We start from the raw sequence: 22,727 nt of genomic DNA on the forward strand, positions 1-22,727 counted from the left end.
GCTACGTGCGAAGCTGGGGCTTCTTGCTTCCTTTTTTGTTGTTGTTTTCTTGCATCATAATAGGGGCTTTCAGTCTTCAGCCAGTAATACGGAAACATTAGTTGTCAATGAAAATCACTCCTCTAGAGATTCCCTTATGCAGGTTTGCTTTTGTGCTTGTGGGTTAATAAACTAGTTTATTGACTGAAAGCTGTTGATTCAAAGTATGTGCTGTTATTGAGTTACATCGTTGCGGTCAGATTTCAGTTAAGGGGAAGTCAGGAAGAGGGCATATTGTTAGTGTTCAGCCTTCAGTTGTGCTGTTTGTTTGTTCTCCTGGCTGTAAGTGTGAAAGAAATCTGGACTGGAGTGTGCTTTATGGGATATGGAGTGTTTGTCAGCAAAAACAAGGGGCCCAGTGGCACCTTCAAAGAGTAACGTGCCATAATGAAAGGCTACTCCTCTGAAACCATATTGAAACTGTTAAGCTGCCACTGGACTCATTGTTTTTGCCTAAGTTGTTAACACATATTCCAAGGGACCTTTGAAGGTGAAATGGCCCATTAACACTCCGAGACAAAAGAAGGAAGTTAGTGGGGGTATAGTTTGCTGTCATAAAACCTAAATCAATGACTTTAATAAACCATGATTTGTATTGTCTAGCAAAACTATAAATTTAAGATCTTTTGAAAATATTATGCAGATTTCCATTGAGAACAAGCACTGAGGGGTGAGTTATAGAGTGACCATTTTGTGAAAACCAAAAAGCAGTCCTGTAGCACTTTAAAGACTAACAAAATAATTTATTAGGTGATGAGCTGTCATGGGACAGACCCACTTCTTCAGATCATAGCCATACCAGAACAGACTCAATATGTAAAGCACAGAGGTTGACAAATGTGAGAACAGTTTTTGAACCTCTGTGCTCATCACCTAATATATTATTTTGTTAATCTTTAAAGTGCTACAGGACTGCTGTTTTGTTTTGGTAGGATACAGACTAACACAGCTATCTCTCTGTCACTGTGTGAAAAGTGCTCATCCAGGGTTAGTCGTGGTTTGTGCCTCTGTGTTTCCGTGTCAGTTCATGTGTGAGCATAGTGATTGTCTATATTCACCCGCACAGTTGGTACTGCGGCATCTAACATATCAATGTGTGACCAGCTGTATGATGGATCACAACAGTACAAACAAGGGCACCTTTTCATTAAATGCAGATAATCAAGGCCTCTCTGCAGAGTCAAAGGATGCATGGTGGGCAAGAAAGGCGACTTGTCCCTCCCGTACACCACGTGGGGAGGGGGCAAGTAGCCAGCAGCCAGTGGGGTCAGAGCCCAGGGCACTGCACCCAGTGTTCTGGCTGCCAGCCAGGGCTCGGCTGCCAGCACCATGCCTGCCCCCAGCCTTGGCCCCAGCCTCCCTTTTCCGGAGACCAATGTTCCCTGTATTTTTTTTGTTCTATCCGTGTGTGGAAGTGTGCATTGAAGAATGGGCTGATGCGCACCACCAGGAGCAACACATGCTGCTAACTGTGGGTGCTCTGCTAATTAGTTGGGTAGCACTTGAATGTGGTCTCCTGGCTGGCTGCCTAAGCCCTCAGCTTACAGGGAACAGTGAGGAGGGCTGGGGCTTGGGGGAAGGGGTGGGATGGGGTGTAGCAGAGGTAGAATGAGGCAGGGTAGGGGCAGATATAGTGGGGTCTGCTGGGCCATGCATGTACCTCCACCCCAGGGATAGCCCTGCCCAGGTCTAGGGTGCCACAGGCAAGAGTCACATGTGGGGGTGGTTACATGGCCAGTGCTGCCCTTGTGTACCTCCCCAGCAGTCACCTCTGCCTCTCTGTTTTCTAAAGTTACAGAATGATAGCTTGGAAAGTAAATGCCCTAGGAAACAAAACAACCTGCAATGTTGACCATTTGGGAGACAGATAAAAGCTTTGAAAACCACTTCCAGATACCTCAAGTTACAGGGACTGTGCCATTCAGATACTTGTAGGTGTTATTCTGTCCTCCCCTTGCCATCCCTGACTTCCCAGAATAGTTATATAGTCAAAGTTATACATATTTAACTCTCTGAGTCTTTCCTCAAAATCCAAGAATTTAAGCCTACAATATTTTCTGTTGCTCTTCTCTAAATTTCCTCCAGCTTGTCAGTATCTTTCTGTGGCATATTATCTTTACAATGCTATTTCAGCTTGCTAGTTTATTTTGAAGCGTTGACTAAAGCAGTAATTGAGACCATATTTTTCCATGGTTGATAATTAGCTCGTTGACTCTATCTGACCTCAGTAACTCAGGAGATAAGATGGACTAGGGCTACATGATTTCCCCTCTTACCGGTACAGTAGTTACGGTCTCCTCCTTCAGCTTCTATATGGGTGCATGTTAAGCAACAAAGTGAAGGCACTGATTGTAGCTAAATGACTATTCCCATAATTTTTTAACTCAGTGTTTTATTATATTCTCTTGCGTTCTTCTTGTTACAGTTGATGCAATTCGTTCCCCTTTGTTGTGAGGGGGGGGGGGGGTGATGTGCACTTTGTTTTGCTATAAACCCATTCCAGTAGCAGTACAAATCTATTTGGCTGTTCTTTGATAAGTAGAACCCAGTGAGCACAAGAAGCTTTCATTGCAAATATAAGTTTTGTTTAAAAGCAACAAAAGCTATGCAGCATCTGCATCAACTTGCATAGATATTTCTTGCTTTGTATTGGTGATCTGCCAGGTTCTAAGGTTCTGTGGAGCTGGCAGTTTGGAGATCTGTGTTCTGTGCCTCAAATTTGCCATTTCTAAAACAGATCAAATAATTTAGAGGTGAGGTGTGTTGTAAGGCTTAATGTTTGTGTATGTCCTATGGCCATAAGCTCCAGAGGAGATCTCGCTACTTTCTTATTGATGAGAGGAGCTTCCACAAAGAACTTAATTTACACAGACTGCCTACACACAGCTCTTGTGGATTTTCTGGAGGAGTGGACTCCCATAGAACCATACCTTGTGGCAAAGAGCTCTTTCCAAGCAGCGATGACACTGCCCAAGGCTCAGAGTTCAAGTCTGGTGGGGATTTCATTGTGAGAAACAATGCAGATTGAGAACTTTGTGTTGAGAGATGATGCAGAGGACACCAGCAGAGCTGAGCAGACTCTTATGAGGCCCTGTCCATTCAGCCCCTTAATAAAGCTGAATCACTAAAATGGATTAGGTGGTGGCATTTTCAAGTGAGACCAGACAAGCAGCTCCGTTAGAACTGGAGACAGACCTGCAAAGGGACAGACAACCTGCACTGCTACTGTCTCATCTAGCTTCTGAATCTGGTTCTGTTGATTGGTGCACAGGGCAGTCAAGGGGCTATTGCCTGTAGGAGAGTCTTAACAGTAGATAGGGAGTTAATTACACTACTGCCAATGTTAATGGAGTATTTTATTCTTTATTTACATTTAGTCTGTATCTATTTATACCTCTGTTTAAATGTGTTCCTTTTCACGTAATGAGGATTTCTTTGTTTGTACATAGCATGAGTGCTTTACATTGAGGCAGTTCTGCCTGTTAAGGGCACTCTGGAGTGGTGCATTTAGTTTCTCCAGGATTCTGGCTGGGGGCTTGAACCAGTGTAGGTATTTGTCAGAAGGGACCTACATATATTGAACTCCCAGCCCTTTTCGTTTCCATTATTGACCTGACAGAAGAGTTGCATTTGTGAAGCACTTAGTACCATGAGTGGAAGCTCAAAGAGAAGTGTAAGAGTTTAAATCCCATATATGTTGGGTACTCGACTTTTTCAGCTCAGTCAAAGGGTAGTAGTAACAGATGAAACACTCAATCACATTTAAAACTACCAAACTCTGTGTACTTAAACCATAAGGCTGTAGCTACGCTGTCTCCTTAACTCAAAATAATTTATGCAATTTGACTTATTCAATTTGTCAAATTGTATAACTTATTTCAAACTTGGTGCTGTCCAAACTACACTGAAGTTCAAAATAAACAGCTGTTTCAAGTTTTCTGCTACCCCACTCATGATGAAATAGGAACAACAGTCTAGCCATAGACTAATATACAATACAGGGACAATAGCAAATTTATTCCTGCAATAATTAGGTGACATTTAAGTGAGCTAAAATTATTCACAGGTATGAGAGTATAAATCAAACACATCTGTGACTTCCTCACCTTTTCCTTGTTCAATTTCAGAGTCACTTTGTCTTAGCAGAGTAGTTATTAGTGATCATATCACAGAAGGAATTACTAAATGACAGCTAAAAATAATAGGCTCTTGCAGCTATATCATTCTTCATTTTTTATGGTGACTACTTTGAGTGCAGACTTTACATTCAACCTTGGGCTGACCAAAATCAGGAACCATATGGAACCTGCCTGCTTAGAATTAAGTGCATTGTTAAAGTTTAGCATATTCTGACATGTGCTGCTGAATCAGTAAATACTACTCTAGTTCACGAGGTGCAAATATCTCCAGCCTTTTTCTATGGGGGGGTCTGTCTTGCCCCCTGGAAATGATACCATCCATCTACATAGTAAACATCCTTCACAAAAGACTCTACAAATGGTTAGCTACTTATTCATAAAGGATGACACTGCTTACTTCTGCAAAATAGCCCCTTCTGGGTTGAAATGTAGCAGCTGTTTAAACTGGCACAACAATAAATCACCGTTTAGTGACTTCTTTCCTCCCTCATGTGTTCAGTTTAGGGTAAGAAGGGAAGAAAACTATCATGTCCAATTGGAATTACAGGGCTAATTATGGTAGGTAGAATATATATACCACATGTGGCTCTGGGTCAGGACATGGGAGATTTTTAAAGTCGCCTAGAGGGTTTGAACCTCAGTCTCCGTTCACAGGCATCACTTTCGCTTTGAAATACCATCCTTCACTTTTGCATCCCATCATAAAGAAAGGGGGCAAGTTTCTCCACTACTCCATGTTTGTTGGCATCATTTACATTTGTGAAAAGTGAGTGAAAATGATATATTACACTAACATTATATACTCTTGAGTAGTAACAGAGAGGGAGCCATGCTAGTTGATACACTATCAAAACAAAAAAGCAGTCAAGTAGCACTTTAAACACTAACAAAATAGTTTGTTAGGTGCGCTTTCGTGGGACAGGCCCACTTCTTCAGACCATAGCTATACCAGTACAGACTCAATCTTTAAGGCATAGAGAACCAAGAACAGTAATCAAGGTTGACAAATCAGAAAAAAATTATCAAGGTGAGCAAATCAGAGAGCAGAGGGGTTGGTGGTGGGGGTGAGGGAGTCAAGAATTAGATTAGCCAAGTATGCAAAAGAGCCCCTATAATGTCCCAGAAAATTTGCATCCCTGTTCAAACCACGTGTCAATGTGTCGAATTTGAATATGAAAGGGAGTTCAGCAGTTTCTCTTTCCAAAGCAGGCCATCCTTGATTTGTACTGTAGTGTCCAGGAAATGTATCTCTTGCATGTTGTAATTGAGGCATAAGTTGATGGTGGGGTGCAGATTGTTAAAGTCTCCGTGGAATTCTTCTAGAGTCTCTATACCATGGGTCCAAATCATAAAGATGTCATCAATGTATCTTAAGTAGAGGAGGGGTAATAGGGGATGAGAGCTGAGGAATCATTGTTCCAGGTCAGCCATAAATATATTAGCATATTGTGGGGCCATGCGGGTGCCCATAGCAATTCCACTAATCTGGAGGTATAAATTGTCCCCAAATCGGAAATAATTGTGGGTGAGAATGAAGTTATGGAAGTCAGACACCAGATTGGCTGTGTTCACATCGGGGATGGTATTCCTGATTGCTTGTAAGCCGTCTTTGTGTGGAATATTAGTGTACTCCATGCAAGAGATACATTTCCTGGACACTACAGTACAAATCAAGGATGGCCTGATCGGTACCACACTGTACCGGAAACCCACTCATCGTTATACTTACCAACACCTTTCTAGCTTCCATCTTGCACACATAACTAGATCCATTGTTTACAGTCAAGCCCTTAGATACAATCGCATTTGCTCTGATCCAACTGACAGAAACCAAAAACTACAAGATCTCTACCAAATATTCATAAACTTGAATTACCCACCAGGAGAAATAAAAAAACAAATTGACAGGGCCAGACGAATACCCAGAGACCAGCTACTCCAAGATAGGCCCAAAAAGCCAAGAACAGAACACCACTGGTCATCACCTCCAGCCCCCAACTCAAACCACTGCAATGAATTATTAAAGACCTACAACCTATCCTTAATCAGGATGCCACACTCCAGAACGCCCTAGGTGACAGACCTGTTCTCTCCTACAGACAACCTCCCAACCTTATGAGGATTCTAACCAATAGCCACAGTCTATACCACAGGAATACCAGTCCTGGGACTTTTCCTTGCAACAGAGCCCGCTGCCAACTTCGTCCACATATCTATTCTGGCGATACCATCACTGGACCTAACCAGGTTATTCAAAGAATCACGGGTGCATTCTCATGTACCTCAACTAACTTCATATATGCCATCATGTGCCAACAATGCCCAGATGCTTTGTATATTGGACAGGCTTCAAACTCTTTCAGACAGAGAGTTAATGGGCACAAAACAGACATCAAAACATTCCTGATCCACAAACCAGTTAGTCTACATTTTAATGGAGTGGGCCATTCTGTTAATGACTTAAGAGTTTGCCTCTTGTTGAAGAAGAATTTTCAGTCTGCTTTGGAAAGAGAAACTGCTGAACTCTCTTTCATATTCAAATTTGACACATTAACACGTGGTTTGAACCGGGATGCAAATTTTCTGGGAAACTATAGGGGCTCTTTTGCATACTTGGCTTAATATAATTCTTGACTCCCCCGTCCCCCCCGCCCCTCTGCTCTCTGATTTGCTCACCTTGATAATTTTTTTCTGATTTATCAACCTTGATTACTGTTTTTGGTTCTCTGTGCCTTAAAGAATGGGTCTGTTCTGGTCTGGCTATGGTCTGAAGAAGTGGGTCTGTACCACAAAAGCTCACCTAATAAATTATTTTGTAGTCTTTAAAGTGCTGTTTAACTCCTCTTTTGTTTTGATTATGTACTGTATTTACAATTCTAATCAGAACAAATTTAAATTCCCTGTGCACAAGTGTAATTGACCCTAGAAGATGCAAAGGTCAAATGATCCCTGAAGGGAATTCAGAGCCAGCATTTTTTGACTCAGTTCTGCTACAGAGGGAGATGTACCCTACTGAATCCCCATCACCACTTCCAGAAGCATGCGCTTATTCCTTGCAAGTCTACCGTCACAATTCTGACTTAGTCTAACCATGCTGATATGTAATGCAGCACATATGAGTTTAATATGTTTATAACCAGAATTTTCAAAATTGTTCAGCATTCAGGAACTCTCATTGGTCATCTTTGGGAAAATTGTCTTCTGTTGTCTCTCACAGTGGCTTCCAGATGTTAACACAAGTAAACAAGTCAGCATTTATGACTCAAAAATATGAAAAAAACCCCCCAATACTTCCGACTTGAAGCCCTTTTGACAAGATTTTGTTGAAATGATGAGCCTGGTGTTGTGCTCTGGGTGTTAATAAAATCTCATGTTGACAGTCTGCCAGTGAAAACAAGTTCTGTAGTTGGGATCCTTCATGAAGAACGTCTTCTCTCCAGTCTGCAAGAGTGTGTGTCTAAAGATTGTCAACAACAGCACTTACGCTGATCTCAGCCATCATGCTGGCATGTAGGCCTGTATATGATGCATAAGGTAAACCAAAGTAATCCATGGAGCACAGGTGGCAATGGACTTTCATCCTGTCTTTCCACTAAGTAAGTAGGTCATCATATGCTGTGATAACTGAAGCTTCTGAGAGATTTTCAAGGATATCCACACATAACACCCATGGCAGTATAGCTATGGAACCCTGAGCAAATTAACTTGATCACTTACGCTGTGTCTACAATACGAGATAAATTCGAGTTTTAATAAATTTGATTTTTAAGCTCATTCTTATGAATTTGAATTGCATCCACAAAGCTTCTTGGAATTCGACCCACTGTTTTTCCGTGTCGAGTTTCTGTGTCCCCATTGCCCTATGCAAGCTCAACAGTGTGAGCAGTGTATTGGGGGTACCTGTCCCACAGTGCCTTAGCCCCAGTTGCTTCTGGGTGTTTTATGTTTGAATCCCAGAATGCAAAGCACTGTCCCAAACTTCAGAGCACCCCGTATCTGTGCGAAAATGAACTGCAGAGTGCACTATTTCCTGTGGCATTTCTCTGCCAGAGCAAGCTTGGATCTCCAAATGCTTCAACTCATAGCATGCATTGTTTCAGCAACCATACTAGCTGTTGCACAATTTTGCCTTCAATTACAAAGCTCAGTGATGGTTCAATATCATAATGATGATGATGATCATGATGATGATAATAGTTTTGAAGAGGAAATCTCACAACTGTGGTCCAAGAATTCACAGCTGCTGGCTGCCCTGGATGCAGTTGTGACAATGGAGAGGTGGTTTTGGACTTGTGAGACCAACACACACTGGAGGGACCACATTGGTTTGGAGCCCTGGGACGACCAGCAGTAGGTACAGAACTTTTGCATATGCAAGTCCACTTTTATGGAACTTTGTGATGTGCTGGGCCCTGCCCTGAAGCGCAGCAGCACACGAATGAGGTTGGCTTTAACGGCTCAGAAGTGAGTGGCAATCACTCTGTGAAAGTTTGCAACACCTGACAGTTACCCAATGAGGCCTACATGGAGATCTCCAAAAAGGAGAAGCACTCCATCCCAAGAAACATTAGCATGCTCTTCTGAGGGGCACAGAACCATAACAAACTTGTACCCATACGCAACTCTATACCTGTACCTATTCACCCACAACCCACTTCTAGCATGCAGAATAAATAATCACCCAAACAGCTTGGTTCAGGGGCTCAGGGACTGGCATGGAGGTGACTGGTGTGGAGGGCTCCGGGCTGTTGGGAACAATTTCCTTGGTCCCCCGCTCATTGCCCCTTTCCTTTTCTCCATTGGCCTCTTGCTCCAGCGCACCCAGCTCCTTTGGGCTCACCCCAAACTCCAGACCAGGGCCTCCAGAAGTGTCGTAATTCATGCCGGGTTCCATGGTGGGGTCGCTCCCCATATGCATGTGCAGCTGTTCGTAATGGGGGCAGGTCTGTGGAGCTGCCTCTTACGGCTGGTTGGCTTCCTGGACTTTTTGATAGGCCTGACAGGGTTCTTTCACCATCACATTGCATTGCATAGAGTCCAGGGAGTAATCTCTGGCAGTCATCTCATGTGACATCTGATCGTAGATTGCCCAGTGTATTGCAACGCCTCGGTAGCCATCGTGCCACATTGGTAGCCATGTACTGCAATTGTGAGCACTCAGTGATCTGCCTCGTATTTCTCAGGCTTGCAAGAGAGATCCAGCGTGGACCCACCAGGAAATTTTGAATCTTCTTGCGATTTGGGGAGACCAATCAATGGCAAAGAGACTTCGGGTGGCCAAGAGAAATGCAGCAAAGGAATTTTCTCCATAATGGGCACCCTTTATATTTGCAGGGCTAGTCTGCTGAATTCTGATTCAAATTCTGATTCAAATTCCAATTGGGTCAAAAATTTGTGGGCTTCCTGTGACCTTCCTGTGCACCTGGATGGAGAGCAGCGGTGAAGGAAGCAGCCATACATGCAAAGTCACCGCATAGCTCTGTGGGATAGATAGGGACACTTCTGGAGTCTAATAAATTCGAGTTAAGGACATGGTGCTTCCATACTAGCCTTGATTTGAAATTTAAAATTTGAAATTGATGCTATACCCATCCCATAATATCGACATTTTGTTATCATTATATGGCTTAATAAATTGAACTAGTGGCATTTACAGTGAAGACAGTGACCTTTTAATATCATGCCAACTCCTTTAAATTCGATTTCATCTTGGAGTGTAGACACAGCCTTAGAATTCTATGCTAGGTTTGGTGAACTTGGAAGAGGTGTGTGGAAACACTGCAGAGGAGGAGTCTTGATGCTGTACCACAGTGGAATTGATTTTCTTTAATCCGAATCCTGCTTTGATAATATGATGAGCTGACCACTTAGCCATTAAGTGAAGACAGATTATTTCTAATAAAGTGTTGCAATGTTTCCTGTGTCTTAATCTAATTCTGGCTCATCACTATGTAGATATAAATATATCTATCATCATCACCATGTTATCTGAGCATGGGTGAGTGGCCACACTCAGCCACTTCTCAGCACCTTGCAAAATCCTTTTTTCCCTGCCATGGGGCAAATGTTGATTTATTTATTTGGCATAACAGTGATTATGGACGCCTTTAATTCAACAACATCTATAACTTCCTGGCTAGTTATATGTGCACCTGAATCTCAGCGATGCCAGAATAGCTACTACCTGAGTGTTAAATAACTAATTTTCCAGACCCTACAGAATGAATAAAAATATAATTTATGTGCTGCAAAAATTGTCTGTATTTTCTTTATTTTTAACTATATTGAGAAACTCATTTTTGTTTTGTTTCAATAACAACTTTTATAGAATTAGAATACCCTTTGGAATGTCTGTCACATTTTGGCTTTGGCTATTTGACATATTTTTTCTTTAATGTTAAATAGGTGCATACATGATTGCTGGATTGAGGCCTAACTTAATGAGTGCAGTTTTTTTATACTCTCTTGACTCCTTTTGTAGTTTCTCTGGGATTTTTTTCACAATAAAATTAGAAGTGGTGCCACGTAGAATGTTACCATTTACACAAGCTACTTACATATATGAGGGGTGGGGGGAAGGAGGGAGAGAGAGATGTTTTATTTTTGAGGCTCATAATGCAGAAATTGCAGTTTCTACAACAAAAATTAAAGTATTGCCCAAAATTAATCTTGTCATGATTTCCTTGGGACAATAAAATCAATCACTCTGGGATCATAAAGGAGACAATTAGCTGTCTGTCCATCAATCAACAAAATAATGGTGAAAGTCAGGGCTTCCTCAAAAATGTAGAATAATAATTTCTATTATTTTTCTTTCCATATGAATGTGAAGAGTAATATGCAAACAGATGCATATCATCATTTATAGTCATTCTCTTTTAAATAGAAAATTAGCATTGGAAAGCTTGATAGTCAATAGGACATGTTTTCTCATGTGAAACAGTATATATGGTATGTGTGTGAAATTGGATCCTCCATGTGAAATGTGAAGTTGTTTGAGATTCAGGTGGAGGATTAAGGAAAGAAAGCATCTGTCTATCACAAGGAAGGGGAAGGGTCCCAGAAATTAAAAGGGCTGATGGTAGCAATGGAGATGGTTAAAACAGGTGTTTGGGGTGTGAATAACAGATGTGACTACTGAAAAGTTGCAGTCTGAGGGCAGTGAACTCCTTATTGAAGGCTAGAGGCATTTTTATGAACTGCCCAAGGGCATGTTACTAAGCTGGTGATGACTGTGTGGAGTAACTGGAGTTGGCACTAGGGGAAGGAAGCACAGATGGCGCACTTGGCTTTCTCCTCTAGAACCTTAGCATAGTCTCCCACTGTCCAAGGGTGGAGCTGCTTCCTGGGGTCTGACAGCCTAAGTGCTGAAGAAGCAAGTAGTGTTATGTGGGAGGATCAGCAGGCTTGTAGACTGGCTCTGTGGTGTAAGCACCAGCAAGTGTTTATCCACAAGCTCATATACTGTGTCTGATTCTTGTATTCATTTGGCATAATAATAGAAGATACATGAATACTCATAAAAAATGAATCCCATGCATACATTTGAGTTGCCAGCTTTCCGACTGAACAAAACTGAACATGCTTGCCCTGCTCCTTCTCTGCTGCCTTGCCTCACTCACTCCATCACTGGGTCTCCCCCACACTCACTCACTTGCTTATTTTTGCTGCTCTGGGGAGGGTCCTTTTTTGATCACGTGTTTGGTTACAACTGGATACCTGGCGACCTGGGCGCAGGTAGGTTCAGTGTGCAGTACCCAGGTCTGGATTTCAAACACTCTGCAAGAACTGAGATTTTGATTAATTGAAAATGTTAGTCACAGGCAATGTACAAAGCCATAATTGAAATTCAGACATGTTTTTTAATAAGGGATTACTGCTTAGGCCTATCTCTAATTACTCATGCTTCCATATAAGAACACTGCTTTGTGACTCTTTTTGCACAAATTTCTATACAAAAGTACAGCAGAAAGTTCTTAGTTTTGACAGAAAAGCCTTTGTTAGATTTGAGACAATAGCACTAAGAAATACTGTGAATTATGGTTCTGTTCCAATGTAGATCTGGTTAACTCAATTACTGTTTGCTTGTTAGCCCACATTTGGTATGTGTAGCAAGGCAGAAGTAGTCCAGATGGTAGCATCTGCTTTATTTATCCCTAATCAGAGCATCTTACCTTGTCATGTCACTAAGATTTATGACTGTAACTTATTGTGTTGCTCATGTGCTAGTATAATAGGTCGACAAACCAAAGTATTCTGGTGATATCTCACAGAGCTTTTATCTAGAGAAGAACTTGGAGCACATCCAGTTTAGTAAAGAGGTAAGAGACCATCATTAAGAGCCTCCTGGAAACAAAGGTTCAGCATTGCTGAGGTAGTCATTGTACAATACAATAGCAGTGTGTGTGGTGCATATTCAGTACAGTACCATGTTATTCTGTAAAGAAAAGCTGTTCAGATTTGGATTAGTTATCACCTACTGCAGCATTTCCATGTGGCATCTATAGTATAGCATTTCCTTTTGTGTAATTTGATGGTTTTATTAGATCCAGACTTGATGCTAATTGGTACTATTAATAAAAATCTCTTGTACCACATCTGTAGATGGACAAGGCGTACTTTGTAAAGTCATTCCCACTGTGTTTTTGTTATAGGGAGAAAGGGATCAACTGGATTTTAATGACGACATGTAAGTTTTAGGGAGAATTTTGTGAACAGGCAAACAACCAGATTTTGCTGTCTCTTCTTATCTTCAGGAAGCATTGTGTTTATTTTAAGCTTTTAGGAAGACCTAAGAATTTGTAAATTAATTCCAGGTTCTTATTCTGTGCACTTATTTCATATTAATATAGTATGATCTGCATGAATTACTGACATTTGATTGTAGAATCTCAGAATTTATGTTGGCATTAGAACAGAACTTTTTTGTGCATGATGGAAATGACAGGTAGTGTCATATGTCTTTAGTTTCAGTTCTCTGACTACTGAAATGGAAGAGTTACTGCTTATTAGAAAGGATGTAAACAAAAGTTCAACAAGCGCTTCCACTGTTAACCTCCTCCTTTTAAAATGACATTCTAAGCTACTCTAAATAGTCACTATATTTTCTTCTATTTATGCAAGTATCTGGGAGGTTTGCCAGACTTTAAGACAGATCTTACTGTTGTTCTGTTGAGGAAAAGAACTCATTGAATTTGGTGCAGGGGTTAAGGGAAAAAAAGAGTAATATCAGTTTTGCAATTTTGTTTAGTCCAAAATCTTTCAGTGTTTTTCCAACACAATAAATTTCACAAACTTAGAATTAAGTTTGCTTCAATATATTTTCTCACTATGCAAAAACTAATTAAAAATGAAGTAAGCCATTAGGAAAGAGTCCGTGCAACATAATGCAGATATGAGTGTTAGCCCATTTTCATCAACAGTTCATCATGCAGACTTTTGTTTATTTATGTTATAAATCTAAAACAATCAGATAACAGAGTGCACATTACTAAAAAGCCCAATTCTGTTCCTACGGACATTTGTAATGTTGCATATTGAAATAAAAATAAACAGGTTGTAGCTAAAGTACAATGCAGTGAACATCTTTTTCGGGTCTTTGATGTGTACAGTGAGGGTGACAGCATACTGAAATGAAATTGAATATGTAATGACAACATTTATGTGTGGATGGAACAGTGTCATGACTGTAGTGGGATATAGCTTGGAGACATATTTTGTTGGGTATGACTTTACGGAAAATTTATTTTGCCCTTTCACTCAGAAGAAATACATTTGAGGACCTTTAGCTTAAAGTTTGCAATTTTGGAGGGGTGGTTTGGGAATTTCCTATTTTGTCCTTTCACATGTGTAAGTAGGGAGTTAGGACAACTTCTTGGGGTTCCCATAATTGTGAGCGATTGTGTTACCCTTCTCAGACTCAGCAAGTAAGACCGCTGCTGCTAAGATACGGATTAGCTCACCCTTGGCTGCCCTGACTATAAATTCTTCGGGACTTTGCCAGTCCAAAGGTTGCCTAGCAGATGACAATCAATGAATCCCAACTCCTGAATTCCTGAGAGATGTCCCTCTCTAATATTCAGCCCTCTTTCTTCTTTACAGAAACAATAAACACCAGATAATTAACTGTTGTGATCAAGCCCGCAAAGAAAGCACTGAATTGCTAAAAGTAAAACAAGATTTACTTGTTTTAAACAAAGTAGATGTTAGACAAAGATTATGCAAAGTAGGAAAAACAGAGATTAAAAATGATTGCACTCAAACAAAAGTTAAAACACGCTGCTAAGGCCTTGGTCTCCTGAAAAGTTAGGTTGACCCAGCATTGGTGCTCAGTGTGAACAGTACAAGGTCAATGAACGCATTTTTCTGTCAGTATATCTACTACTTCTTGAGGAGATGGATTGCCTCCACCAACAGGAGAGTCTCACCTGTCTTCATAGGTAGTGACTACACTGAAAACACTACATGCATTTGATAAATTGGGTCCTTGCCCACAAAACTTATGCTCCAATAAATCTGTTAGTCTATAAAGTACCACAGGACTTCTTGTTGTTTTTGCAGATACAGACTTACATGGCTACCCCTCTGATACTTGAAAACAATATAGTCATTCAACTGCAACATTTCAAGTGCAGACAAATCTAACACTAAAACTTAATCAGCTATAATTCTTGTTCAGAATGATTTTCCTGCTTACACCAACTCCTCTAGAGTGCATGGGTCTTCCAACCAGGACCTTCCCTTACAGATCCAAGTATTGATGTCTTACGCCAGGTGTACGCTTGCAGATAAATTGATTTTTGATACGAAAGTCCAGCTATGACAATTGCATAGGTGGAGTCACTTGTATCTAACATTGATTTTTTGCCACCATCCCCACAGCAGGAGGTGAATGGGAGAAACTCGCCTGCTGACTTCCCTTACTCTTCACAACTACAAGGACTAACAGGGTCAATGGTGGTGCAATAACTATTTGATTTAGTGCAGCCCCACTAGGTGTACTAAATCAAAACCTGGAAGACTGACCATCTGTGCATTGATCTTCTGGTAAGTGTAGACATACCCTTAGTTACCCTTCTCTTGCAGGAACAAAATGAGCTTTCTTCCCCTCTCTTTATAGCCCAGTAAATCTGTGGAATATAGGGTCTCCCCAGATACAGTTCTTTTTCCTGGCTGACTGTAGATGTCACCACCTCTGGCATAGGATCTGTGCTGGTTCCTGCCCCACTGGTGACTTTTACAGTGCAAATGATCTCTTCCAGTAATCCCTGATACAGGAGTAGCCCCACTGATTTCAGCCACATTTGGTATGAGATGTTGGCTTCTTTCCTTTGTTGGGAGAAAACCTGTGTATGAGCCCTTGCCTACACTTCCTTTCCCCACTTCCAATCTCCATTGGTCTACCCTGTACAACTTCAGCTATGCAAATAACACAGCTGAAGTCCATATACCCATGTGGAAGACTCAGCAGGGACAGCTCTCCTTTTGATTCTGGCTACTCTTCTCATCCTGGCAGAGTTCCAGCGTCAACAGGCGAAAGCTCGGAGATCTAAGCAGATGTGATAAATAGATGTCCTGTGGATTGATCGCTGCATTATTGGTCCTGTGCGTAATGGAGGCCAGAGCATCCCGTCCATAGAACAAACTGGAGCAGCTGCCTCAGGCCCTGCACTTGTAGGGCCCTGTGGTGGGCACCCCAACTGTCCTGTGGCCTGGAGGGGCAATGGTGGGTTACCTGGGGCTGAGGATCTGATGCAGCAAAGGCAGCAGGGGTCACCCCCTCCTCTAACACTCACCATGCATGTGGTGGGATTGGCAGCCTGGTCTGCCCTGCTGCACTGAGCCACGCTACCCTCCCTCCTCACTGTGCCTCACTTCTCCCTCCTCAAATTCTTCATTGGTTACAGCCTCTTATCACTTCAATTTCAAATTCCTTCTCCCCAGTGCACTCAGATCATCAGTGATCTCATGTGTCAGTGTTAGCCCCCTTGCTCCAGGAGATGGGAAAATAGGAACAAATGAGAGCAGTTCTTTAAAGTTCACTCCAAAGGTGTTCACTTTTAGCTCTTCATCCAACATGTCTGTGGTCTGAAAAACGGGTCAGCCCTGCTCTCTCAAAATTACTTAACATTTTAGGATTTGTAAGTTTGCCACAGGAACAAGAAGGTTGTGAGAAAGCTGGGCATCATGTTAGAAAAAGTCCAACTGGTGGCTGTTGAGGATGCTGAGGATTGGTTTTGCATGTTCACTAACCTAGAATCTTTTTTACCTCTATTGCTAATTATAACCTAGGTACTGGGGATTATCAGTGAGTATAGTTTTATTGTTAATATTGAGCTAATGTGAAGCAACCTGACTTTATTTGCAGTAGAGCCAAGCTCCACTAGGAAATGTTTCATATGTTCCTGAAAATTTCCACTGGCTCAAATCGTCAAATGCCATATAATAAAACAGGATTTATTATGTCCTGACTGAGTACCCCCTCTGGTGTTGTTATTCTGTGCTACAGCTCTGTGCTGCAGGGCTTCTCTCCATCCTGTAATGACATTATTCAGTCAACTTAAAGTAATGAGAGCTCTGCTTTATTTATCTCGTCTGTTAGGGTCTCTCTTAAAAATCCATTTTCTGCAGAGCTGATGAAGTTCTGCTAATTTTGTAACAGTGTCTATGTACTTTATATTCTACTAGCATGTACGTTATTAAATTCTTTTTCAGTTTTTTTTTCAATTTGGTTACAGAATTTTGGGTAGGACAGGTAGTAAAATATGGCACATGTATTTATGTCTGATGTTAATGTGTTCTTTACAAACAAAATATTTGAAATGAATTTTGCCTTTTCATGTCTAAGGCAAAATATTATTAAAAATCAAATATTTTTCCCACTTTTGTCACTAATATTATAATGTACCTGACATCTCTTTGGACAAGAATTTTTGAGTTATTACTATTCAATGACTTACAGCGTTCATTGCTGTTTTCCTAGTGCTAGTAGCCTGGGGGCAATAGCATAGAATGACTGCTGGAGTTTTTTACTAATATTGCCTGACAGTGGTCAGAAGAGCTCTTGTTATCATGGAGGTAAAAATGGTGCATCTGATCTCTAATGGCACGTTTATCTCCGGAGCTGTGTAGTATTGAAACAGAGGTGGGAGAAGGCCTGCATGGGCGTGGTGTTTTGCAGATATAAACAAGATACCAAGAGAGTGCAAGTATGGATGTAACAGATGGTGTCATTTGTCTTTAGTTTTAGCCCTCTGACTCTTGAATTGGAAGATTAACTGCTTATTAGGAGTGATGTAAACCAAAGTTTGAGAAGCATTTCCACTAAACAAACCAGCAGTCAGATAGCACTTCAGAGACTAAAAGAATAATTTATTAGGTCATGAGCTTTTGTGGGGCAGATCTGCTACTTCAGATCTGGAGATACAGCGTTTCAGGTACAGACTGACAGTTATATAACCCAGAGGTCCAAAAATGATTGAAATAAAAACTGACAGTTCAGATACGTGGAACTGAATATGCTAAGCTACTTTAATTAGTAACTCAGAAGAGAATTAGTTCTTATGTATTATTCCTTTAAACATGGGACACATCCTGACCTCCTTCCCCACCCACTTCCTCCACTGAGGGAGTGGCGATGAAGAGCAACAGTATAAACATTGAAAATCTGGGGTTCTCCCTCTCAGAAACTGCATATGTTTTCACAAATACAGAGCTCATATACGTTAGAGATCTTGTAATTTCATTCCATGTTTGCTTGGTGGAGTGGTATGTTCCCTTTTACTGGTATTTAGTCCACTGAGGCTGTTACAGCCTTGGCTAAGGGCTTGTAGCTTTTGGCTCATGCAGTAGACTGAGGCTCATCTAAAGTAAAAGCTCGGTTATCTGCCATCTGGGTAACTACACATTGTGTGGCGTGCCACAGGGCCGGCTGACCACTCCACTGGCCCTGCTCCAGTATCTGGCACATTTGATTATTGGACACCCCCACCCCCTTAGTTCTCTGGGAGTGTTGGATGATGGAGATTTTACAATTCTAATTTTCAGAGGTTCTAGGTTTGCTCCCACCTGTTGACAATCAGGATCTGTCAGTGTTACAAAAGTGTCACTGGGGAGGAGGAATTTGACATTGGATCATCCAGGCCCATAATTTGGCAAAGCGGTTTATAAACACTTATGACAAGGATCTTTTTGAAGGAGATTCTTCCAGGGAGTAAGTTTTTTGTTTAGCTTTTTTTGATCTGTAAATCTGAAAGGTGTGCTGCTTCTCTTTTGTAATTAGGTTTTCAAGAAATGGTTTAACAAGATATTAAATGAGAATTAAGCAAAGTTGCTAGGGTGACGTAAAGGAAGGAAATACATTCATAGGTCACGTGACTGATCAGTACAATTCAATTGGAATAGCTTTTTTCCAGAAAGTTTTTTGAACATCTATACTTTAAAATGAAGGTACCATGTTAGTTTTATTTTTTTCATTTAAAAATGTTTTTTAAATGTTCTAAGTTATATAGTGAAGCAGATCTTTAGGACTACATTAACACGGCAGGGTAATTTGAAATAACAGCCATTATTTTGAAAAAAAATGTCAAGTGTCAACACTATGCACACACTATTTCAAAAGAATTTCTGAAGTTGGCAACCCTCATTGCAGGAGGAATAGCACTTATTTCAAAATGGTTATTTTGAAATAAGTGCTGTTATGGTGAGGAATAAGGGCTAACTCAAAATATGTGGCTTCCAGCCCTCCCCATGGTGCTCTGCCGACTGCTCTGGCCACAGGCAGGAAGACTCCATGACCTGTGCCCCCTCCTGGAGCCCTTAAAGGCACAGCAGAGTGCACAAGGGGGTGTGGAGTGCAGCAGGCTTACACCTGGCACCTGTTGCAGCTCACTTGTGGCCCAAAATGAACCAGCTTGAGGGCTCCAAACTGCTCCTCGTGGCTTTTCTGGAGTCTGCCCAAGCCGCCCAGGAGCCTGCCCAGGGCCATAAAAGATGGGCACCTTGCTGGTTGGGGGCAGAGATCCAGGATCTCATGGGGGTCTGGAAGTGGGCAGCGGGGGGAGGAACCATCCTGTGGGATCTCCACACCTGACACAGAAACATGGCTGTCTACAGCCACATGGTGGACACTCTGGCCAGAATGGTCCCACAAGAGAAGGTGTGAATGAAAGTAAAGGACCTCTGCCCGGCCCTACGCCAGGGAGGGCAGGTCCAGGTCAGACTGTCCCCCCCGCCTGCAGTGACCTGGAATGGATCCTGGAAGACAGAGTGGTCCCATCCCTACCCCTAGTGATTGACCCACATCTGGACCTGCCTGTTGTCAACCTGGAGGTGGCCAGCGACGACAGAGAGGAGGAGGGGCCAGGTGGGGCCAGTTAGGCAAACCTGTCGACCAGAGGCTTGACAGCAGAGCCATGCCAGGTGTCATCTGATGGGGGCAAGGGACCATCCTGTGAGTGCCATCACCATCCCCCATACAGGGGGTGAAGGGGCTGAGGGGAGGCTGGTGCTCCATGCCTGGCTCTGATTGGCCATGGAGCATACAACTACCAGTGCACATGGGACCATATACCATGCTGCTCCCAGGTACGTGGCCACAGGAGGCTGCCACAGAGGACCCCTGGGATATTGGGAATGGGATGTCTGGAGAGACCTGCCATGCTCCTGACCACAGGTTTGGACACCCTCACTCCACAAACCATCTCAAGGAGGATGCAGGGGACAGTGCAACACACACATGCAGCAGTCCTTCACATGGTACACAGGCATGCCCAGAGTCCCATGTCAGCCCCCACTCCCAGGGACATCAGGGGCCAGTGGCCAGAGCACATGTGGACTGCAAAGTTGCAAAGGGAGGGCACTCCACATCCGCCATCACAGCCACCCAGATCCAGGACACCACTGGTGGGCTCGGCGACTCAAGGATCTCCACCAGCAACACCTGGAGGAGCTCCAAGCCATGCACCAGATGGTGTGGGACTGGGTGCAGGAGGACCCGTGCATCCAACATGAGGGCTTGCAGGTGCAGATGGTGCACAGCCAGGCCCTGGCTAGGAGATGGTGTCCTATCCCATTGCAGCTCCTGTCCTCTCACCCACCGCTGCTCTTCGCTCTACCCCCTCACCCTCTCCTTCCTCCTCCACAACTTCCCCCTGGGCATGCTGAGGTCCCCGCACCCAAGGTGATGTGACCCGCAGGGGTTGGTGCCTCTCATAGCCTGAGCCTGGAACCCCACCGCCCCCTGGACTGCTGTTGCAGCTCCTCCCAGCACCCCCTCTGAACTCTACCCCCCGGTTGCTTCCACAAGCCCCTGCAGTTTTCTGCCCGCCCTGTAAATAATAGTGTTTATTTTGTCACAGCAACATGTCTTTATTGAGTTATTGAGAAGGGAGACTGTGGCAGGGGGATGGCATGGACAGGTGTAGCGGAAGTCCCCAGTGTCGCTTCTGCCCTGGGGAGAAGCTCTCCTTCAGGGCCTCCTGCATGCACACAGTCCTTCAATTGGCCTGCCAGGTGGCAGACGTGCACAGATACTCATAGGCCCTGGCTAGACACTCATCCTCTGTTTCTCTACACCAGCAAGAAGGCCTCCCTCTGTCCTCTCACAGAAATTGTGTGGGACACAGCAGGCTGCCACCACTTGTGGGATGCTGCGCTCCGAGATCCAGGTAGGTGAGAAGGCATCTGAAATGCTGCTTCAGGCAGCTGAAAGCTCTGTTGACCAACATGTGGGCCCTGACCAGTCTGGTGTTGAATGTCTGCTGTGAGGGGTCAAGGTTGCCAGTGAAGGGCTATCTGAGCCACAGCAGCAGGGGATGGCTGCATCCCCACCAGGGTGACAAGCATGTCCACGTCCCGGACCTTGATGGTGTGTTTGGGGAAGAAGTTTCCAGCATGCAGTCTGTGGAATGTGCTAGAGTTCCTGAAGATGCGTTGTGCACCATCCCCAACCACCCAGCATACCTTTCGGTGGTCCTGCAGTTCTCAGAAATATGTCCCTTCCAGTTAATGTATGTCACAACCCGATGCTCTGGGGCATAGATAGGGATAGATGTCCCGTCAGTGGCCCCTCCACAGATGGGGAAGCCCAGGGCACCACAGCCTGCAATGCCTGTATCCACGTCCGCCAGACATATGACCCTGCGCAGCAGGATCCCATTGATGGCCCTGACCCCTTCTGGGGGGGCAGACAGATGAAGCGAAACAAAAATTGCAGGGGTGCTAGAGCACCTGCCAGTTCTACCCCGCTGCCTCCCTCCTCCCTTCACCAGAGCACCTCCTGCAATTATGGCTACTCCTGGCTGGGCCTTGTGGGGGTGGGACAGAGTGAACCCTCCCAGGGAGAGGGCTTACACCCCCACGTCTCCCCATTCTCCGGGGATGCCTGTCCCAACTTCCCACCGCCGTTCCAGACCGGTGGCTGAGACCACCATACTTGCATAAGCAGGACTCCAACATTCGACCTCCCCACACTGAATTGGTTCCCCATGAATTGGTAGTTTCCTGGTGTGCTGATTTTCTAGAGGGCGATGGCGACACGCTTCTGGAGGGGAATGGTGGGCCTCAGGTGTGTGCCCTGCTGCCGAAGGGCAGCGGCAAGCTGCTCACAGAGCTTGCGGAAGGCGGCCTTCTTCATCCTGAAGTTATGGAGCCATTTCTGGTCTCCCCAGCACTCCAGGATGAGGTGGTCCCACCAATCCACACTGTTGTCCACATGCCAGATGCTGTGGGGCATGGGGTCCAGTCCCTGGTGGGCAGCTCCTGCAGCTGCCCAAATAGGGTCTGTCACACAGGCACAGGGTGGGGTTCCTGTGGGTCCCGGTAGTCAGGGTGGTGCCTGTGCTCCACAGCCTGCAGCAGGGGCTGGAGACTGGCTGGGACCATGGTGGCAATGCTTTGCTGTTTCACCGAGAGGTGGGCAAGCAAGCTGAGAAACTGGCTGTCTAGGGAGGTCCCTTTAAGCATAAGCCTCAGATAGCCTCAAGTAGCAGACACAGGTAGCAACTGCTCGATGCCCAGCGTGAACTGCTTCTGCGTGGCCTTAAAAGAAATTGAGCGTCCAAGGAGTCTGAACACTCTTATTTCAGAACAGGTGAGTGCTAGTTCCAAATAGATTTTAGGTGAAGTTGTAGAATACGGAAATAGAATATTTTGAAATAACTATTTAGAAGTATCTTATTTTGAGGTATCTATGTAGTGTAGATGTAGCTGTGTGTATAATTATATCTGATAAATATTGAGAGAATTTTGTTCCATGTATGTATTTTAATTTTGTAACAGTTTGCACCAGCATAGAAATGTATAAAAATGTCCTTCTCACTTGATGAAGAGCATAGCACAATCTGCTTTGTGGTGAGTAAAAACTTCAGGCATGGGAGGAATTCTTATGATAAAAGGTGCTATACCTATAGCAACAGCTTTCTAATTTCTCCTGTGTATCAAGTAACAGCAAATAAATCGGACTGACTGCATGCAGCATGCTGGGCACTAAAATTTATTTGTAGACCATAAAAAGATTAAGTACTCAAGCAAATGTCAAGTAACTATGCA

General features: G+C 43.5%; 1 protein-coding gene across 7 annotated transcripts in view; it reads left to right on the top strand.

Annotated features, from left to right (window-relative positions):
- PPFIBP2 (PPFIA binding protein 2) overlaps positions 1–22,727 on the top strand; it is a 260,115-nt gene that overhangs the window by 501 nt on the left and 236,887 nt on the right. The window lies entirely within an intron of this gene.

This window comes from Carettochelys insculpta, chromosome 6, assembly GCF_033958435.1.
Source record: "Carettochelys insculpta isolate YL-2023 chromosome 6, ASM3395843v1, whole genome shotgun sequence".
NCBI lineage: Eukaryota > Metazoa > Chordata > Testudines > Carettochelyidae > Carettochelys > Carettochelys insculpta.